This window comes from Aotus nancymaae, unplaced genomic scaffold (assembly GCF_030222135.1).
Source record: "Aotus nancymaae isolate 86718 unplaced genomic scaffold, 86718_ANA_hifiasm-v0.15.2.pri h1tg000028l, whole genome shotgun sequence".
Classification (NCBI taxonomy): Eukaryota; Metazoa; Chordata; class Mammalia; order Primates; family Aotidae; genus Aotus; species Aotus nancymaae.
Genome location: NW_026988441.1, coordinates 41,267,822 through 41,286,598, shown reverse-complemented (window position 1 = coordinate 41,286,598; position 18,777 = coordinate 41,267,822). Strand labels below are relative to the sequence as shown.

Sequence of the window (18,777 nt, the reverse complement as noted above, 5' to 3'; positions counted from 1 at the left end):
TTGGGGTCACAGTAAATGGAGGCAGACAGATGCATGGGGCTTCATGAACATCAGCCTTCAGCTTGTTTTCTAGATCCTTGTTCCTGCCAGTCAAGGGTACTTGATTTCCACTTTTTGTCAGAGGCGTAGTCTTCTACAGACCTCTGCATGAACTTGGTATCAGGGATATGCCTGTGTGGTCAGTCACCTACAGTCAGGATTTTTCTGAAAATCTACATGACCTCTTGACCATGGATACAGACTGTCTTGTTTGGCAGTCTCTGAGCTGTTGATTCTCCCGTTCTGTAGATCTTAACATATTTGCATAGGATCTAATTTATATGGTGAATACCTTGTTCTCTTAATACTTCCAGTGGCTTTATGATCCCAGTTCCACCACAAACGCCACAGTGTTGCAGCCAAAGAAGAGAAACAACACATGTGACTTTGTACCCTATTGCATTTTTTTGTTTGTTTTTTGTTTTTTTAATTTTGTACCCTATTGCATTTTTAAGGGTGCCGGCCCAGTCCTATGTGAAAGAAAATACCTTCCTCAGATACCAAATTTAGGAAGATTTCTACTACTCAGCGGTAAATGCAGTTTCCTGATATGAGTTAAATTATTAGATTTGATTATGTGTCATTAAAATAATGTGGATTTTGTTTCAAGGAAAACCTTCTGTAGATATTTCTTAGAAATATCCTATTTAGTCAGGCACAGTGGCTCATGCCTGTAATCCCAGCACTTTGGTAAGCTGAAGTGGGCAGATCACTTGAAGTCAGGAGTTCGAGACCAGCATGGTCAACATGGTGAAACCCCATCTCTACTAAAAATACAAAAATTAGCTAGGCCTGGTGGTGAGTGCCTGTAATCCCAGCTACTGGGGAGGCTGAGGCAGGAGAATCGCTTGAACTTGGGAGGCAGAGTTTACAGTAAGCCGAGATCACACTGTTGCACTCCAGCCTGTGTGACAGAGAAAGACTCCATTTTGAAAGCAAAAAAAGAAAAAGAAGTATCCTATGTACTGTGCTTTGAAATTAGTGGCCTAGACTCTATAATTTCCCAGGTCTGCCACAACAAAGTACAAAAACTGGGTGACACAGGAAAACTAACTTTGTTTCTCAGTTCTGGAGCCAGAAATCTAGAAACAAGGCATTGGCAGGACCATGCTTTTTCTGAAGATGCTAGGGAAGGCTCCGTGTCAGAACTCACCTAGCTTCTGGTAGTTCCTTAGCTCGTGGTAGCACAACTCTAATTTTCACCTGGCATTCTCCCTGTGTATATATCTCTCCATGCAGCAGTATTTTTATACGTACACACCACTCATCGCCTTAGGCCCCACTCCAGTATGATTTTACCTTAACTAATTATGTTGGCAGCAACTCTCTTTCCACATGCTGAAGTACTAGAGATTAAAAAACATAAATTTTGCGGGGGCCCCAATTCAACACATAACACTAAGAAATGTTATTTTTTGTTTCCCGAGAGAATTAATGGGTTCAAGTCAACTTTGTAATTTTGTTAATTTAAGCATGTTACATTTTGAATCATTATTACCAGATATATACAAGTACAGGGTCTTTTTTGTCATATAAATGTTATTTTAAATTGCTATATACTTAACATTTCCCATTAAAATGATTTTTTTCTTTTTTTGAGACAGAGTCTCATTCTGTTTCCCAGGCTGGAGTGCAGTGGCATGACCTCGGCTCACTGCATCCTTCATCTCTCAGGTTCAAGCAATTCTCCTGCCTCAGCCTTAGCTGGGATGACAGGCATACACCACCACACCCGGCTAATTTTTATATTTTTAGTAGAGACAAGTTTTCGCCATGTTGGCCAGGCTGGTCTTCAACTGCTGACCTTAGGTGATCTTCCCACCTTGGCCTCCCAAAGTGCTGGGATTACAGGCGTGAGCCACCGTGCCCAGCCTAAAATGATTTCTTGTTTGTGGTTAATAACAATTAAAAAGCATAAATAATGGTTCTGTCAATGCCCTCTACCCAGAAACCACCAGAATCGCCCTGGTAATCAAAGAAAATTCGCTGTGTTGAATTGAAATTTCAACACATGATCAAGAAAGGGCTGTGGCTTATATCAGTGAGAGGGTGTTTTAAAAGGATTTACCGGCCGGGCGCGGTGGCTCAAGCCTGTAATCCCAGCACTTTGGGAGGCCGAGGCGGGTGGATCACGAGGTCAAGAGATCGAGACCATCCTGGTCGACATGGTGAAACCCCGTCTCTACTAATACAAAAAATTAGCTGGGCACGGTGGCGCGTGCCTGTAATCCCAGCTACTCAGGAGGCTGAGGTAGGAGAATTGCCTGAACCCAGGAGGCGGAGGTTGCGGTGAGCCGAGATTGCGCCATTGCACTCCAGCCTGGGTATCAAGAGCGAAACTCCGTCTCAAAAAATAAATAAATAAATAAATAAATAAAATAAAAGGATTTACCATCAGATTTGGTCTTATGTTCTGTGATTTTGGTTAGTGTTCAAGGGAGCCAGGATTTGGTCCAGATTGGATGATCTCAGGTCATGAATACAATTCTCTGGGCACCCCCAAAGTTCTCATCTACAAAGCAGAAGTTAAGTGGAGCTGAAAACTAATCAGTAAAGCAGCAGCAGCCAGTCACATTGGGGAGAAGAAGGGAATGCTTGATCATTTCTGTGGTTTAGAGGTGAGCCCCAGAACCAAAGAAGACATGTTTGGCATCCTCAATTGAGAAAATTTTTCACGTGTTTTATAGGACCAAGGAGGCAGAAGCTTTTAGTTTTAATGAGCCAGAAGGTCCCACAATCCTATTTAAGTTTTCCCAGGTATCATTTCAACCTCTGAACTTCCAAAATTGACTAGGGAAGAGGAAAGACATGTAACACCTTAGAGTTGTCTTAAAGGGCAAACAATATTCAGTAATCTCCATTACTTTCCATGTTAACATATGTTTTCATAGTGCTCCGTACATTAATGTGGTTTCACATTCAGTTGTATCTCTAACACCCCCTTACCCATCATTCCCTCTTAGCTGAAGATACAGGGAACACAGAGTCTTGTACATTCATGTAGCTCATGATGATGGAATCAAGTTTGAAGGCTTAATTTGTGCTTAAGTTGTACTGGGTATTGTCATAAATTTAGAACACTGGAAAGTAAGTATAATTACTCAGTTTTACAAATAGGGTATCAAATTTTACAAAAAGACTCCTAAGGCTCGATGGTATTCCTTTTATAAGACATGGAAAAGACAAAGATAAACGAACACATCACTGGTTAGAAGTGGGGGATTTGGGCCGGGCGCAGTGACTCATGCCTGTAATCCCAGCTCTTAGGGATGCAGAGGTGGGAGGATAGCTTGAACCCAGGAGTTTGAGACCTGCCTGGGCAATATAGGGAGACCCCATTCTCCACAAAAAGGAAAAAGAAGGTGGGGGGTTTGAGTACAAAGGGGCGTAAGAGTGTTCTCTCATGATTGTAGTGGTGTAAACAAGCATTTATGAAAACTCATAAGGCTACTCTTAAAATAGCAAATTTTGCTGTATGTAAAATTTAAAGTTAACAAACAATAAAAATGCTTTGAGTATGTTAAGGAACTCAAGACCAGGTGCGGCGGCACAAGCCTATCATCCCAGCACTTTGGGAAGCTGAGGCGGGAGGATTGCTTATGGCGAGGTCATCGAGGCTGCAGTGAAACTGTGATCGCGCACTGCACTCTACCCTGGGTGACAGAGCAAGACCCTGTCTGGAAAAAAAAAAAAAAGAATTCAGAACTGTCCTGAAACTTGATATATAAGTCTGCAAGAAGACTTTTCCCTAGTTGGGTGCAGTGACTCATGCCTGTAATCTCAACATTTTGGGAGACTGAGGCAAGAGGATCACTTGAGGTTAGGAGTTCGAGACCAGTCTGGGCAACATAGCGAGACCTCAATTCTACGGGAAAAAAAAAAAAAATGAGCCAGGCATGGTGGTGCACGTCTGTGTTTCCAGCTACTTGGCAAGCTGAGGTGGGAAGATCACTTGAGACCTGAAGGAACCGTGATTGTGCCACTACACTCCAACTTGGGCAACAGAGCAAGACTGTCTCAAAAAAAAAAACAAAACTTTTCCCCCACCATCCTGGGACTCTTCTCTGGAGGAATGCAGGGCTGAGTGACAAGGACGTGTGCCTCGTCAGACCCTGTTTGAAACAGTCTGAAGTTTTGAAATACGCACAAGGGCCATACCTGACTTCATCTCATACACAGAAAAGGGAGGCCTTCCAGAATCTGTCTTTGAGTTTACACCAGGTTCTTCCCATCTGATCTTTGGGAATATTGTGGTTCTGAAACATAAAACGGGGACCCTACACCTCTTCCTGGGAATCCCCCTGCCTGGGGGCATCCTGATCTTGTCTTCAGACAAGGGGCATCCGCATCTTGTCTTCTGGGGCCTTTCTTGAGGCCATTTCCAGCTCCAAAGTTCCCACCTGGAGCTCAGCTCTGTGTCTTCATGCTGGGAAACGTCTTTATGGATCCCCAAACTCCTCTTGCTGTTGGGAACACGTGGCAGCCCCACGTTGTGAGGTGAGGTGGAAGAAGCAGTGGCAGAACCCTTGCCGTGGAGACACGCGCCCGTCGGCCACAGCAGCTCCTGCTGCCCCATCAATCCATAAGCACAAATCACACGCCCCAGAGTGTCAACATCTCCCGTGACATCACAAAGACGCCCGCCCAGCTGGGACCCACCTACGGACGGGCAAACAGGCACTCCTCCCCACTGTCTCACAGTCACGTGACGTGACTTATCTGCGCACTCAGGTTGTGACACCCCAGGAGGTGCCCATCGCGCCCCAAGCTCCCTACCCGCCTCCTCCCCACACTCCAGGATGCGTCTTACGCCTCACCAGAGCGCATGCGCATTTCTCTCAGGCGCGGACCCACCGCGCAAGGCCTCAGCCCATTGGCCCCTCAGTCTCCAGAAGCCCCTCCCTGCAGGATGCAACACGGGCTCGCGTCTCAAAGAGCTGTGCTTTGGAGCTGCCTGGGAATTTCTGCCTTCGATGCAGTGCGCAGGCGCACTCAGGCGAAGGGGTGGGTGACCGTAAGGAAGTAGAGACCGCAAAAGTGGTACCGGAAGTAGCGAAAACGCTCCTCTTGCCCTCCTCAGCTTCCGGCGTGGTGGACCCCGGATGTAGCGTTTATTTGGCGGTGAGACTGCCTGAGCTTCAGATACCTCCATCCTATAACGGCGGATGTTCTTGAGCGCACACGACAGACCGGAAGGACCCTGACCATTCAAGGGAACATCCACGGGAAGTAGAAGGTGTGAATATGGTGACGTCAGAGGTGACTGCAAAAAAAGGACATGGCAGCTGAGCGAGGAAGCGGTACCAGCGATGTCCTAACTGAGCTCCCTGGGTCTGGTAGTGAGGAGCTCATTCTTAGAACTTTGAGCCGCGTGACGGGCCACAGCATCCTGACTCTTGTCATGTCGGGGACTCAGGCTCCCCGTTCTCAGGTTCTTATGTAGATGGGGCTCAGGAAGCCTCCCGCTGTTGCAGAATATTTGGGAGACCGGAGAGACCCCACTGGGTGAAACAGGAGGATTTTATTTATTTATTTTATTTTATTATTTTAAGGTGGGGTTTCACCATGATGGCCAGGCTGGTCTTGAACTCCTGACCTCAGGTGATCCAACCACCTCGGCCTCCCAAAGTGCTAGGATTACAGGCGTGAGCCACCGCGCCCGGCCTAACAGGAGGATTTTATTAAGATGGCCACCGGCTCAGCGGATTAGTATCCCAAGGCTGAGCAAAGGGGAAAGAAAATGGGGTACTTTTTATACATCCAAGTGGAGGCAGCAGCTAACAGGTTTACAGAAGCCAGTACACAGAACAGTTAATTCATTTGCAACACGCCTTGATGTTCATCACCTACGTGGTGTCCTAGGCGCTGCAGTGAACAGAAGTGACAAAATATCCTTGTTCCCTTGAAGCTAATGCGGTAGGGGACAAAGAAAACAAAACAAAAAAACGAGGGATGAAAGTCAAGTGCACGTTGTATGGACAGTGGTGATTCCTAAGAAGAAAAAGATGGGGAAAGGGGTGCAGAGGGCGTGGACTGTGGGTGTCTGTGGGATAGTCTGTTCCTACCTCCGGGGCTCTCCTGAGGGTGCTTGGGTGTGTCCACCTGTTTTTCCTAGCGACAAAAGTCTGGGTGATTCTGCGGGGACATATATTGGTGTGTCTGGGCGGTGGTCCCTGTCTTCAGGAAGGAGTGTCTGAATGTCCATGTGCCTCACTGCACGGCTGTGGCGTTTCTGTGTCTCAGTTTTCCAGTCTTTGTGTGATGAAATATAAAGGCTCAGCGTTATTAATGAATTGTACTTCAGCTTTGAGAGGCATATATTTATTGTACTATTAAATTCTTCCAATATATAGTAAAAAAACAAAAAAGCTTCAAAGTTTATTTGGTAAGTTTGAGTGAATTTTGTGGGGGGCGGTTGGGGTGGGGACAGCGTCTCGCTCTGTTGCTTAGGCTGGAGTGCAGTGGCGTGATCTTGGCTCACTGCAACCTCTGCCTCCCAGGTTCAAGCAATTCTCGTGTCTCAGCCTCCCAAGTAGCTGGGATTACAGGTGTGCACCACCATGCCCAGCTAATTTTTTTGTATTTTTAGTGGAGATGGAGTTTCATTATGTTGGCCAGACTGGTCTTGAACTCCTGATCTCAAGTGATCCTCTGCCCACTTCGGCCTCCCAAAGTGCTGGGATTACAGGCGTGAGCCACCATACCTAGCCTCAAATTGATTTTTTAAAGTTTGGCGTTCATTGTTAGGCTCACACCTGTAATTCCAGCACTTCACAAGGCCGAGGCAGGCAGATTCCCTGAGCTCAGGAATTCAAGGCCAGGTTGGGCAACTTGATGAAACCCCATCTCTGCAAAACATACGAAAATTAGCCCGGTGTGGTGGTGCTCACCTGTAGTTCCAGTTACTCAGGATGCTGAAGCTGGAGGATAGGTTGGGCCCAGGAGGTCAGGGCTGCAGTAAGCCATGATCGTGCCACTGCACTCCAGCCTCAAAATAAGAGCAAGACCCCAACTCAAACAAACCCTGTCTCAAACAAACACCTAACAACTATATTTTATTTTAAAATACTTTATAAACCAAATGATTAGAATTATTAACAGGAAGCCTATTTTCTACATGGTAATCCTTTAAACTAATTTTTATGAAAGTGGCCAGTATCTTTTGTAAATCAAACATGAATGTTTTCTTCAATTTATTTTGTCAGTAAATAATATCAGAGTTTGTACTTCCACTGGCTTTTAAATAGGAAAGTATTTTCAGAAATGGGAGCATATAAAATGCATCAGGAGTTTTGACTCAAGTCCCTAGTGATTGATGGAGGCCAGCCAACCCTCTGTTGCACCCCAGAACCTGCCATTAAATTTCAAATAGAGGATCAGAAACTAGACTTCTAAATTGACATTGGTCCGACTTTCTCCACCAGCTTCTCAGAGTACTCATCTTTCCTGTCCCTTTTAATTCTATTGAAGCTGTCCGAGTCCTGAGGCGACTCATTTCATTACCCCATCCCAGGCCACGCCAGCAGCCTCAGTCTTGCTTAACACTCATCACAGCGTTCTAGTTTCCGAAGCCTCACCGGAAAACTTTCTAGGTAGAGATTTGTTACATAAATGTAATGCCATCATACACGATAACGAGAAAGGTGCTTTTGTTCCCCTGCCCTCAGACCAAACCTCAAACTTTCTGTTTTCCGAGACTCATCCTCTGAAGAGGATGCAACCAGAAGTGATGTTCCAGTGACTTCCAGTGACTGATGTTCCAGTTACTCTCTATTTTTAGGCTGGGCGTGGTGGCTCACACCTGTAATCCCGGCACCTTGGAGGGCTGAGGCGGGCGGATCACCTGAGGTCAGGAGTTTGAGACCAGCCTGGCCAACAAAGTGAAATCCCGTCTCTACTAAAAATACAAAAATTAGCCAGGCATGGTGGCAGGAGCCTGTAGTCCCAGCTACTTGGGAGGCTTAGAATTAGAATTGCTTGAACCTGGGATGCGGAGGCTGCAGTGAGCCAAGATCATGTCACTGCACTCCAGCCTGGGCGACAGAGTGAGACTCCATCTCAAAAAAATAAAAAGAAGATCTTGAAAGAGCATTCAGATGCAGTCATCTTGGGGTATTGGAGAGAGCCAGGAAAATGTGTCATTGGCGTTCCATGGCATCTTTACAAATATTTCAGTAATGTTTTAGACCATTTTAGTACATCGTCTCATTTGTTATTTGTGAAACCTTTCCAGTACCCACATGCAGGCAGCAGCCCCTTTAAGGGAACATAACTCTCTGGCTGGCCAATAAGTGATCCTGAACCAAGCACTCATCAGCGGTCCTGTCTGGGAGTGCTGCCCTCAGGGAAAGCATCTAAAGCATTTGCTTTCTGCTGCATGTGGTTGGAGAGTTCTGCACGTTGTCTGATGGCTTCGTGATTTATTTGAGTTGACAGGATGACATGTGTGCCTGAGGCAGTGCCTGCGATCCTGTGATGGCCCTAAAAGTATGTGCAATTATCAGAACATTAGCACACTTGTGTCAAGAGGAGATTTGAGGGTGGGTGTGAGGTGTAGCAGGGACTTCCTCTTCCGGGCCTCCCAAGCATAGAAATTTTTAAAAATCTCCAGTTTCTTCAAGGGAAATTTCCGTCACCTAGTTAGCCCCAAGAAATAAATAAGCAACTTGATAAGCAAGAAGGTAACAGTAGCCTAAACAATATATCTAAGGAAGCTAGAATGATGGGATGTTCAGTTCCCCTGTAGAAATTAAAGATAGCCAGGCATGGTGGCTCTGGCCTGTAAGCCTAGCACTTTAGGAGGCTGAGGCAGGAGAAGGATCACTTGAGCCTGGGAGTTCGAAACCAGCCTGGGTGACATGGCAAAATCCTGTCTCTCCAAAAAAAAAAAAAAAAGAAATTAGCCTGGCCTGGTGGTGCATGTGTGCATGTCCAGCTATCTGGGAAGCTGATGTGGGAGGACTGCTTGAGCCCAGGAAGCCGGAGGTTGCAGTGAGCTGTGATCACACCATTGCACTCCAGCCTGAGCAACACAGTGAGACCCCATCTCAAAAAAGGAAAACTAAAGATAACATCTTTTTTTTTTTTTTTTGAGACAGAGTTTTGCTCTTGTTGCCAAGGCTGGAGTGTAATGGCACAATCTCGGCTCACCCCAACCTCCACCTCCCAGGTTCAAGCAATTCTCCTGCCTCAGTCTCCCAAGTAGCTGGGACTATGGGCTCCTGCCACAACGCCTGGCTAATTTTTGTATTTTTAGTAGAGACGGGGTTTGACCAGTTTGGCCCAGCTGGTCTCGATCTCTTGACCTTGTGATGTGCCCGCCTTGGCCTCCCAAGGTGCTGGGATTACAGGCGTGAGCCACTGTGCACGGCCGGCTAGACCATTGTTAATGGTTCAAGAGTTCAGTTCTAACAACTGTGCTGACCCTGGTTAGGGAATGGTAATCTTTTCTTTGGTCACTCACTTGACCTCATGGGACTTCCCAGGTGTCTGCGGGTCAGGAGAGAGAGGGGACCTCCTCCTGCGTCATGGAATCTGGCAACAGACTGAGGACAGAAACTGTTTTTTTCTACAGGTGGGATACCCAAAGGGCCCAGGTTTGCCTATAAGTCAGCACCATTTTCATTTCAAGAAGGAGACCACTGTGGATGGGGGATGCTGCCTGCAGGACCCAAGACCTGAGAACTCACCAATCAGGCAGCAGGGGTGGGGCCTAGAGAACTGACCAATCAGGGGAGCTGAGGTGGAACATGGAGAACTGTCAATCAGGGGGATTGGGGCGGAGCCTAGAGAACTGACCAATCAAGGGAGCTGAGGCAGGGCCTGGAGAACTGTTCAATCAGGGGAAGTGGAGTGGGGCCTGGAGACCCTGAATCAAGGGAACTGAGGTGGGGCCTGGAAACCTGACCAATTGGGAGGGCTAGGGTGGGGCCTGAAGAACTGCCCAATCGGGAGCTCCTGCGACGCCTAGCACTCTGACCAACCCGAAGAGCAGGGGCAGAGTCTGGAGAATTGTCCAATCAGGGGATTTGAGATGCGACTGGTGAACTCTCCAATCAGAGGTGAGCAGAGAGGAGAACCGTCCAATCAGAGCCCTGGGGGCGGGGCGTCGCTGTCCTCCCTGCCGAGCACAGCTCGCCTGCCCTGAGTGACCACTGGTGTCCCTGTCGGTCTCACCTGCACCGGCTGCTGGGCGCCGGGAGCTCCTCACAGAGCTCAGGAACGGGCAGGACATGGTGAGTGCAGGGCGGGGGCCGAGCCTGAGCCGGAGCCCTGGGAGGGAAGGGTTGGAAGCGTCCAGAACCCAATGAAACTCCCGGGGGGGCCGCCCGGGACCCCCATGCAGCCTCTGTCCCGGTGTCACCCCCGGGTCCTGTGGGGACTTCCCTGCCTACCCAGTCTTCTTTCCCTGGAAAGTCGTAGTTGTCAGGACACTGGGATGGAGGGAACAAAAGAAATGACTCCTGCCCCGAGGGGTCTCAAAGTTAATTGGAAGAAAAACTAACACAAAAGACAAAAATTAAAAAAAAAAAAAAACCACCCTAGCTAGGCGGTGCAACAACCCCCAAAGCAGAATGCGCTTTGGATGCAGACTTTGGGCCCAGGCTCACGTCCCTGGGAGGGGCGACGGCTGGACAGGTGGTGCGGGCGCCCCACGTGGAGGGATGGCCGGGCCTGACCCCAAAGGCACACAGGCCTGGCTCCAGCCCAGCCGCCTCTGCCTGGGCCCGTCTCCTTCTAAAGATTGATTTGGTTACTTGAGCCTCAGATCTTTTTTCAGTCCATGGAACATACAGTAAAGAATAGAGTTTGAAAGATAAGAGATTTCCAAAGAGATGAATTTCAGGAAAAAAATAAAGTTCTTGTCTTAAATTCCATTTGCTAACTCTTCCGCGCCTTTCTTTTTTCCTGTTCCTTTTTTACACGTGCTTGAGTTTCTCACATCTGTTGTTTTATTTTCGGTGATGACGAATGGGATTCCAGGGCTTAGGCTCGATAGGGCTCCCAGGAAAAGGAATCGCAGAGAAGGAGAGAAAATCTTTTATTATGACACCGCCCGAGGTGAATACATTCCGAAAAGCAAAAAATGTTTGATATATAATATGGTGAATTACAAAAGCTTGCTAAAATATCAGTTATTCTCCTTTTCCAGCGTGGGGAATTTGTGACAGATGATAATTCTATTTTTTTGTTTTTTTTTTTTTTTGCTTTTGTTTTTTTGAGACGGAGTCTTGCTCTGGCTGGAGTGCAGTGGCGCGATCTCGGCTCATTGCAATCTCCACCTCCCGGGTTCAAGTGATTCTCCGGCCTCAGCCTCCTGAGTAGCTGGGATTACAGGCATGCACCACCATGCCCAGCTAATTTTTTTTTTTTTTTTTTTTTTTTTTTTTTTTTTTTTTGTAGTTTAGTAGGGATGGGGTTTCACCATGTTGGCTAGGATGGTCTTGATCTCCTGACCTCTTGATTCACGGGCCTCGGCCTCCCAAAGTGCTGGGATTACAGATGTGAGCCACTGCGCCCGACCTGTTCTGTTCTTTTATTTAGTTTTTATTTTTATTTTTGAGTTGGAGTATTGCTCTGTCACTGAGGCTTGAGTGCAGTGGCTTGAACTCGGCTCACTGCAACCTCCACCTCCCAGGTTCAAGCAATTCTCCTGCCTCAACCTCCCGAGTAGCTGGGACTACAGGCACGTGCCACCATGCCCAGCTAATTTTTGTATTTTTAGTAGAGATGGGGTTTCACTATGTTGGCCAGGATGGCCTCAATCTCTTGACCTTGTGATCCACCTGCCTTGGCCTCCCAAAGTGCTGGGATTACAGGCGTGAGCCACTGTGCCCGGCTATTTTTGTATTTTTAGTAGAGACAGGGCTTCACCACGTTGGCCAGGATGGGATTTGCTGGATTCTCCAGACACTGAGTTTATGACATTTAAAATATCCATGGGGGTCCAGGAGCGGTGGTTCATTCCTATAATCCCAGCACTTTGGGAGGCCGAGGATGGTGGATCACCTGAGGTCAGGAGTTCGAGACCAGCCTGGTCCACATGGTGAAACCCCATTTCTATTAAAAACACCAAAAAATTGGCCAAGGTAAGCAGATCACCTGAGGTCAAGAGTTTGAGACCAGCCTGGCCAACATGGCAAAACCCTGTCATACGAAAAATTAACTGGGCATAGTGGCGCGTGCCTGTAATCCCAGCTACTCAGGAGGCTGAGGCAGGAGAATTGCCTGAACCCAGGAGGCGGAGGTTGCGGTGAGCCGAGATCGCGCCATTGCACTCCAGCCTGGGTAACAAGAGTGAAACTCCGTCTCAGAAAAAAAAAAAAAAAAATTAGCCAGGTGAAGTGGCCCGCACCTGTAATCCCAGTTACTCAGGAGGCTGAGGCAGGAGAATCGCTTGAACCTGAAAGGTGGAGGGTGCAGTAAGCCAAGATTGCACCACTGCACTCCAGCCTGGGTGACAAGAGCAAGACTCTGTCTCAAACACACACACACACACGCGCACACACACACGCGCACACAGAGTAGCTGGGTATGGTGGCACACACCTGTAATCCCAGTTACTTGGGAGTCTGAGGCAGGAGAATCAGTTGAACCTGGAGACAGAGTTTACAGTGAGCCAGGCCGGGCACGGTGGCTCACGCCTGTAATCCCAGCACTTTGGGAGGCCGAGGCGGGTGGATCACGAGGTCAAGAGATCGAGACCATCCTGGTCAACATGGTGAAACCCCATCTCTACTAAAAATACAAAAAATTAGCTGGGCGTGGTGGTGCATGCCTGTAGTCCCAGCTACTCGGGAGGCTGAGGCAGGAAAATTGCCTGAACCCAGGAGGTGGAGGTTGCGGTGAGCCGAGATCGCGCCATTGCACTCCAGCCTGGGTAACAAGAGTAAAACTCTGTCTCAAAAAAAAAAAAAAAAAGAGTTTACAGTGATCCAAGATTGAACCACTGCATTCCAGGCTGGGTGACAGAGAGTCCATCTCATAAATAAATATACAAATAAATAAATACATAAAATGTCTTCTGGATATTTCAAGCCAGAATTGGTGGCATGTGTCTGTAGTTTTAGCTATTTGGGAGGCTGAGGTGGGAGGATTGCTTGAGCCCAAGGTTTAAGGCCAGCCTGGGCAATATAGTGCTCCCCCATGTTAACAACAACAAAGAAAGGTCCTATGGATTTTTAAAAATTTTGCATGCATTTACCTTAAATCATAGTTTGCTCTTTAATAGTTTTTGTTCATTTTCTTTCTTTTCTTTTCTTTTTTTTTTTGACTCCCAAGTAGCTGGGATTATGGGCAGGCACCAGTACATCCAGCTAATTTTTGTATCTTTAGTAGAGACAGGCTTTTACCACGTTGGCCAGGCTGGTCTCGAACTCCTGACCACGTGATCCGCCCGCCGCAGCCTCCCAAAGTGCCTGGATTACAGGCATGAGCCACCACACCCAGCCAGGTTTTATTCTTACTGGAAAGCCACCTTTCAATGTAGGAAATCTTATTTATTTATTTCTCAAATTTTTTTTGGAGACGGAGCCTCACTCTGTCACCCAGGCAGGAGTGCAATGGTGTGATCTTGGCTCACTGCAACCTCTGCCTCCTGGATTCAAGAGATTCTCCTGCCTCAGTCTCCTGAGTAGCTGGGATTATAGGTGCACACCACCACGCCCTGATAATTTTTGTGTTTTTAGAAGAGACGGGGTTTCACGTTGTTGGTCAGGCTGGTCTTCAACTCCTGACCTCATGATCCACCTGCCTTGGCCTCCCAAAGTGCTGGGATTACAGATGTGAGCCACCGCGCCCGACCATAGATAACTATTTTAAAATGTAATCCTCTAAAAACGCTAAAGGTTATGAAAGTACAATCCACAAAACTGAAATATGTCTGGGGAAAAAAATAAAATGTTTTCAAATCTCTTAATAACTAAAGTTGCAGGTGACATCATATTTTGTGCTTCTATTATATCTGAAACTGATGAGTATTTTCATGAATGAGTACCTTCTTTAATGCATTAAGGGTTTGGACCTAGCCCGTTAAGTGAGTTATTATTTTCAAGGACTTACATTTCCTTAAAAAATTTTCATTTTTCTGATATCAACTAAAATAAGGCTTATCCTAGGAATATCCTTTTAAACCACACACCTGGCCAGGCGTGGTGGCTCATGCCTGTAATCCCAGCACTTTGGGAGGCCGAGGTAGGCAGATCACCAGGTCGGGAGTGCCAGACCAGCCTGACCAACATGGTGAAACTCCATCTCTACTAAAAGTATAAAAAATAGCCTAGTGTGGTGGTGCACACCTGTAGTCCCAGCTACTCGGGGGGCTGAGGCAGGAGAATCGCTTCAACCTGGGAGGTGGAGCTTGCAGTGAGCCGAGATCACCCCACTGTACTCTAACCTGGGGCAACAGAGCAAGACTCCATCTCAAAAAAAAAAAAAAAATTATCTCTAGATTACTTATACCAAAAAAAAAAAAAGAAAGAAAGAAATGTACTAACAGTGTAAATCTTACATGTTCTTATCATCAAATATATATACATATTTTTTTGAGGTGGAGTTTTCACTCTTGTTACCCAGGCCGTAGTGCAGTTGCACGATCTCAGCTCACTACAACCTCCACCAGCTGGGTTCAAGTGATTCTCCTGCATCAGCCTCCCAAGTACCTGGGATTACAGGCGCACACCACCACACCCAGGTAATTTTGTATTTCTAGTTGAGATGGGGTTTCTCCATGTTGGCCAGGCTGGTCTCAAACTCCTGACCTCAGGTGATCTGCCTGCCTTAGCCTCCCAAAGTGCTGGGATGACAGGCATGAGCCACCGCGCCCAGCCATGACTGAGTCTTCATGGATATTGGGGACTGCAGGATCTTGTGTGAATGTCCTACGAACTGAGTTCACGTCCCCAGTGCTGTGAGTTTCACCATCCTCATGTACACACATGTGGTTTGTTTTAGGATGCAGTGGTCTTTGAAGAGGTGGTTGTGGAATTCACTCTGGGTGAGTGGGCTTTGCTGAATCCTGCTCAGAGGAAACTCTACAGAGATGTGACGCTGGAAACCTTCCAGAACCTGGCCTCAGTAGGTACGGTGCCATCATTTCTGCCCTTGGTTATTAGATAATTTATGTTTCGTCCGGGTGCAGTGGCTCGTGCCTGTATCTCCAGTGCTTTCGGCGGCTAAGACAGGAGGATCACTTGAGATTAGGAGTTGGAGACCAGCCCAGGTAACATAGTGAGACCCCGTCTCTACAAAAAAAAATAAGAATTGGCTGGGAGTGGTGGCTCATGCCTGTAATCCCAGAACTTTGGGAGGCTGAGTAGGGCGGATCACCTGAGGTCAGGAGTTCAAGACCAGCCTGACCAATATGGAGAAATCCCATCTCTACTAAAAATACAAAATTAGCTGGGCTTGGTGGCGCATGCCTGTAATCCCAGCTACTCGAGAAGCTGAGACGGGAGATCACTTGAACCCAGGAGGCAGAGGTTGTGGTGGGCCAAGGTTGTGCCATTGTAATCCAGCCTGGGCAACAAGAGTGAAACTCCGTCTCAAAAAAAAAAAGTACAAGAGCTCCCACTCTGCCTTCCTGGAGCCTGTGGGGCCTGCTGGGAACACGACTTCTGAAAGAAAATATGGCTGGAAGGTGGTGGTCCAAGGCCATTTTGGCTGCCTACAAGCAGGGTCTCCAAAGCCAAGCGGAGCACATAGCTCTTCTTAAAATTCAAGGTGTTGGCTGGGCGCAGTGGCTCACACCTATAATCCCAGCACTTTGGGAGGCCGAGGCAAGAGGATCACCTGACGTTGGGAGTTTGAGACCAGCCTGACCAACGTGGAGAAACCCCGTCTCTCTTTTTTTTTTTTTGAGACAAAGCCTAATTGTGTCGCCAGGCTGGAGTGCAATGGTACTATCTTGGCTCACTGCAACCTCCATCTCCCAGGTTCAAGCAATTCTCCTGCCTCAGCCTCCCTAGTAGCTGGGATTACAGGAATGCACCACCATACCCAGCTAATTTTTGTATTTTTGTAGAGACAGGGTTTCACCATGTTGATTAGGATGATCTCGATCTCCTGACCTCATGATCCACCCGTCTCGGCCTCCCAAAGTGCTTGGATCTGTCTCTACTAAAAATACAAAAAAATTATCCAGGCATGGTGGCATGCACCTGTAGTCCCAGTCACTTGGGAGGATGTGGCAGGAAAATCGTTTGAACCCTGGAGGCAGAGGTTGCAGTGAGTCAAGATCACGCCATTGCACTCCAACCTGGGCAAGAAGGGCAAAACTTTGTCTCAAAAAAACAAAAAAACAAAAAAAAAAACTGAAAGTGTTTATGCACAACATGAAACTGGATCCTATTTGCATAAGAGACGTGCTTAGGTATACAAAGCAAAGACCAACACAGTGACCCCTGGCGGCAAACAGAACAAAACCAGACTCATCTGGGGAAAGGTAATTCAGGCCCAAAGAGACAGTGGCGTGACTCATGCCAAAGTCTGAAGCAATCTTGCTGCTAAGGCCATAGGACGCAGAATCCCTCTGATGCTGTGCCCTTCAAGGATTTAAACTAATGAGAAGTAAAAAAAATAAAAGTACAAGAGGTCAACGTGGCAGGCAATTTTAAATGCACAGAAAAATCATCACCAGGTTTTTTTTTTTTTGAGTCAGAGTCTCACTCTGTCGCCCAGGCTGGAGTGCAGTGGCACGATCGTGGCTCACCGCAACCCTCGCCTCCCTGGTTCAAGTGATTCTGCTGCCTTGGCCTCCCACGTAGCTGGGATTACATGCACCCGCCACCGGGCCGGCTAATTTTTGTATGTTTAGTAGAGACGGGGTTTCACCATGTTGTCCAGGCTGCTCTGGAACTCCTGACCTCATGATCCGCCCATCTCGGCCTCCCAAAGTGCTGAGATGACAGGTGTGAGCCCCCGCGCCCGGCCCATCACCAGGTTTCAAACACTAAAGCTCTCTGTGCCCCCAAATATACCCACATTGATGACACAAAAGGACCCTAAGTCTTTTCAACAAGACAGAAAGAAAAGTACTGATCGATAAGTAGTTGTTTTTTTTTTTTTTTTTTTTTTTTGAGACAGAGTCTCGCTCTGTCACCCAGGCTGGAGTGCAGTGGCGTGATCTTGGCTCACTGCAAGCTCCGCCTCCTGGGTTGAAGCAATTCCCTGCCTCAGCCTCCCAAGCAGCTGTGATTACAGGCGCCCCCTATCACACCTGGCCAATTTTTGTATTTTTAGTAGAGACGGGGTTCCACCACCTTGGCCAGGCTTGTCTTGAACTCCTGACCTCGTGATCCACCCGCCTCAGTCTCCGCAAATGCTGGGATTACAGGTGTGAGCCACTGTACCCAGCCAATAGGTAGATTTTTATTATCACAGAGAAGCTACTGAATTTAAGGTACAGGACAACAGTGATTATAACTGTCTTATTAACCAATGTATTCTCCTTCGACACTGCAAATCCTAGAATAGGCTTAATGAGCAGAAATATTTATTCTTTTTCTTTTTTGTTGGAGACAGGGTCTCAATCTGCCACCCTGGCTGGAGCGCAGTGGTGTGATCAAGGCTCACCATAACCTTGAACTCCTTACCTCAAGCGATTCTCCTGCCTCAGCCTCCCAAGTAGCTAGGACTACAGGAGCGCGCCACTATGCCCAGCTAATTTTTTGTATTTTTAGTAGAGACGGGGTTTCACCATGTTGACTGGGATGGTCTCGATCTCTTGACCTCGTGATCCACCCGCCTCGGCCTCCCAAAGTGCTGGGATTACAGGCGTGAGCCACCGCGCCCGGCCGGCAAATTTATTTATTTATTTACTTATTTAAGACGGAGTCTCACTCTGTTGCCCAGGCTGGAGTGCAGTGGCATGATCTCGGCTCACTGCAACCTCTGCTTCTCATGTTCAAATGATTCTGTTGCCTCGCTCTCCTGAGTAGCTGGGATTACAGGCTCCGGCCATCACGCCCAGCTAATTTTTGTATTTTAGTAGAGACGGGGTTTCGCCAGGTTGGCCAGGCTGGTCTCCAGCTCCTGACTTCAGGTGCTAAAATCCCCTCCCAAAGTGCCGGGATTACAGGCGTGAGCCATTGTGCCTGGCCTGGATTTCTTGATCTAAAGAGTGTCCAACAAAAAACACATCCAGCCCCAGAGCGCTGGCTCTCGCCTGGAATCCCAGCAGTTTGGGAGTCCAAGGCAGGCAGATCACGAGGTCAGAAGTTCAAGACCAGCCTGACCAGCGCCCCGTCTCTACTAAAATACAAAAATTAGCTGGGCGTGGTGGTGCACACCTGTAATCCCAGCTACTCAGGAGACTGAAGCAGAAGAATCACTTGAACATGAGAGACAGAGGTTGCAGTGAGCTGAGATCGCGCCACTGCACTCCAGCCTGGGCAACAGAGCGAGACTCCCTCTCAAATAAATAAAAATAAAATAAAACTTCAGCGAGGCCAGATAGGATAGGGGCTGCCTGCGGTCAGCCCATTTTCGGGATCAGGTGACTCGAGGTTTGGTCCTTATTTTAGAGCCGGCTCTGATGTGGGGGCGAGCTCGGACGCATTGGCCTGTGGGGAGGACAGAAGGGTGGGAAACGTACGCTGCCAGCACGTGCTCCAGCCCCGGGGCGGGGCCTCCGCGGGGTCCGCCCCAATGCGGGGGGGGGGGGCAGCGCAGTGACGTCACTGCTGAGGACTCCGCCCCACGAAGGGCGCAGCCCCACGTGACCCAGGCCTTCCGGTCGCC

General features: G+C 47.9%; 1 protein-coding gene across 1 annotated transcript in view; it reads left to right on the top strand.

Annotated features, from left to right (window-relative positions):
- The first annotated feature begins 10,191 nt into the window (after positions 1 to 10,191).
- ZNF57 (zinc finger protein 57) overlaps positions 10,192 to 18,777 on the top strand; it is a 33,956-nt gene continuing 25,370 nt past the window's right edge. Inside the window, exons 1-2 of the mRNA XM_064382117.1 lie at positions 10,192 to 10,274; positions 14,992 to 15,118. The gene's annotated coding sequence lies outside the window, so the exon portion shown is untranslated. The remainder of the gene's footprint in view (positions 10,275 to 14,991; positions 15,119 to 18,777) is intronic.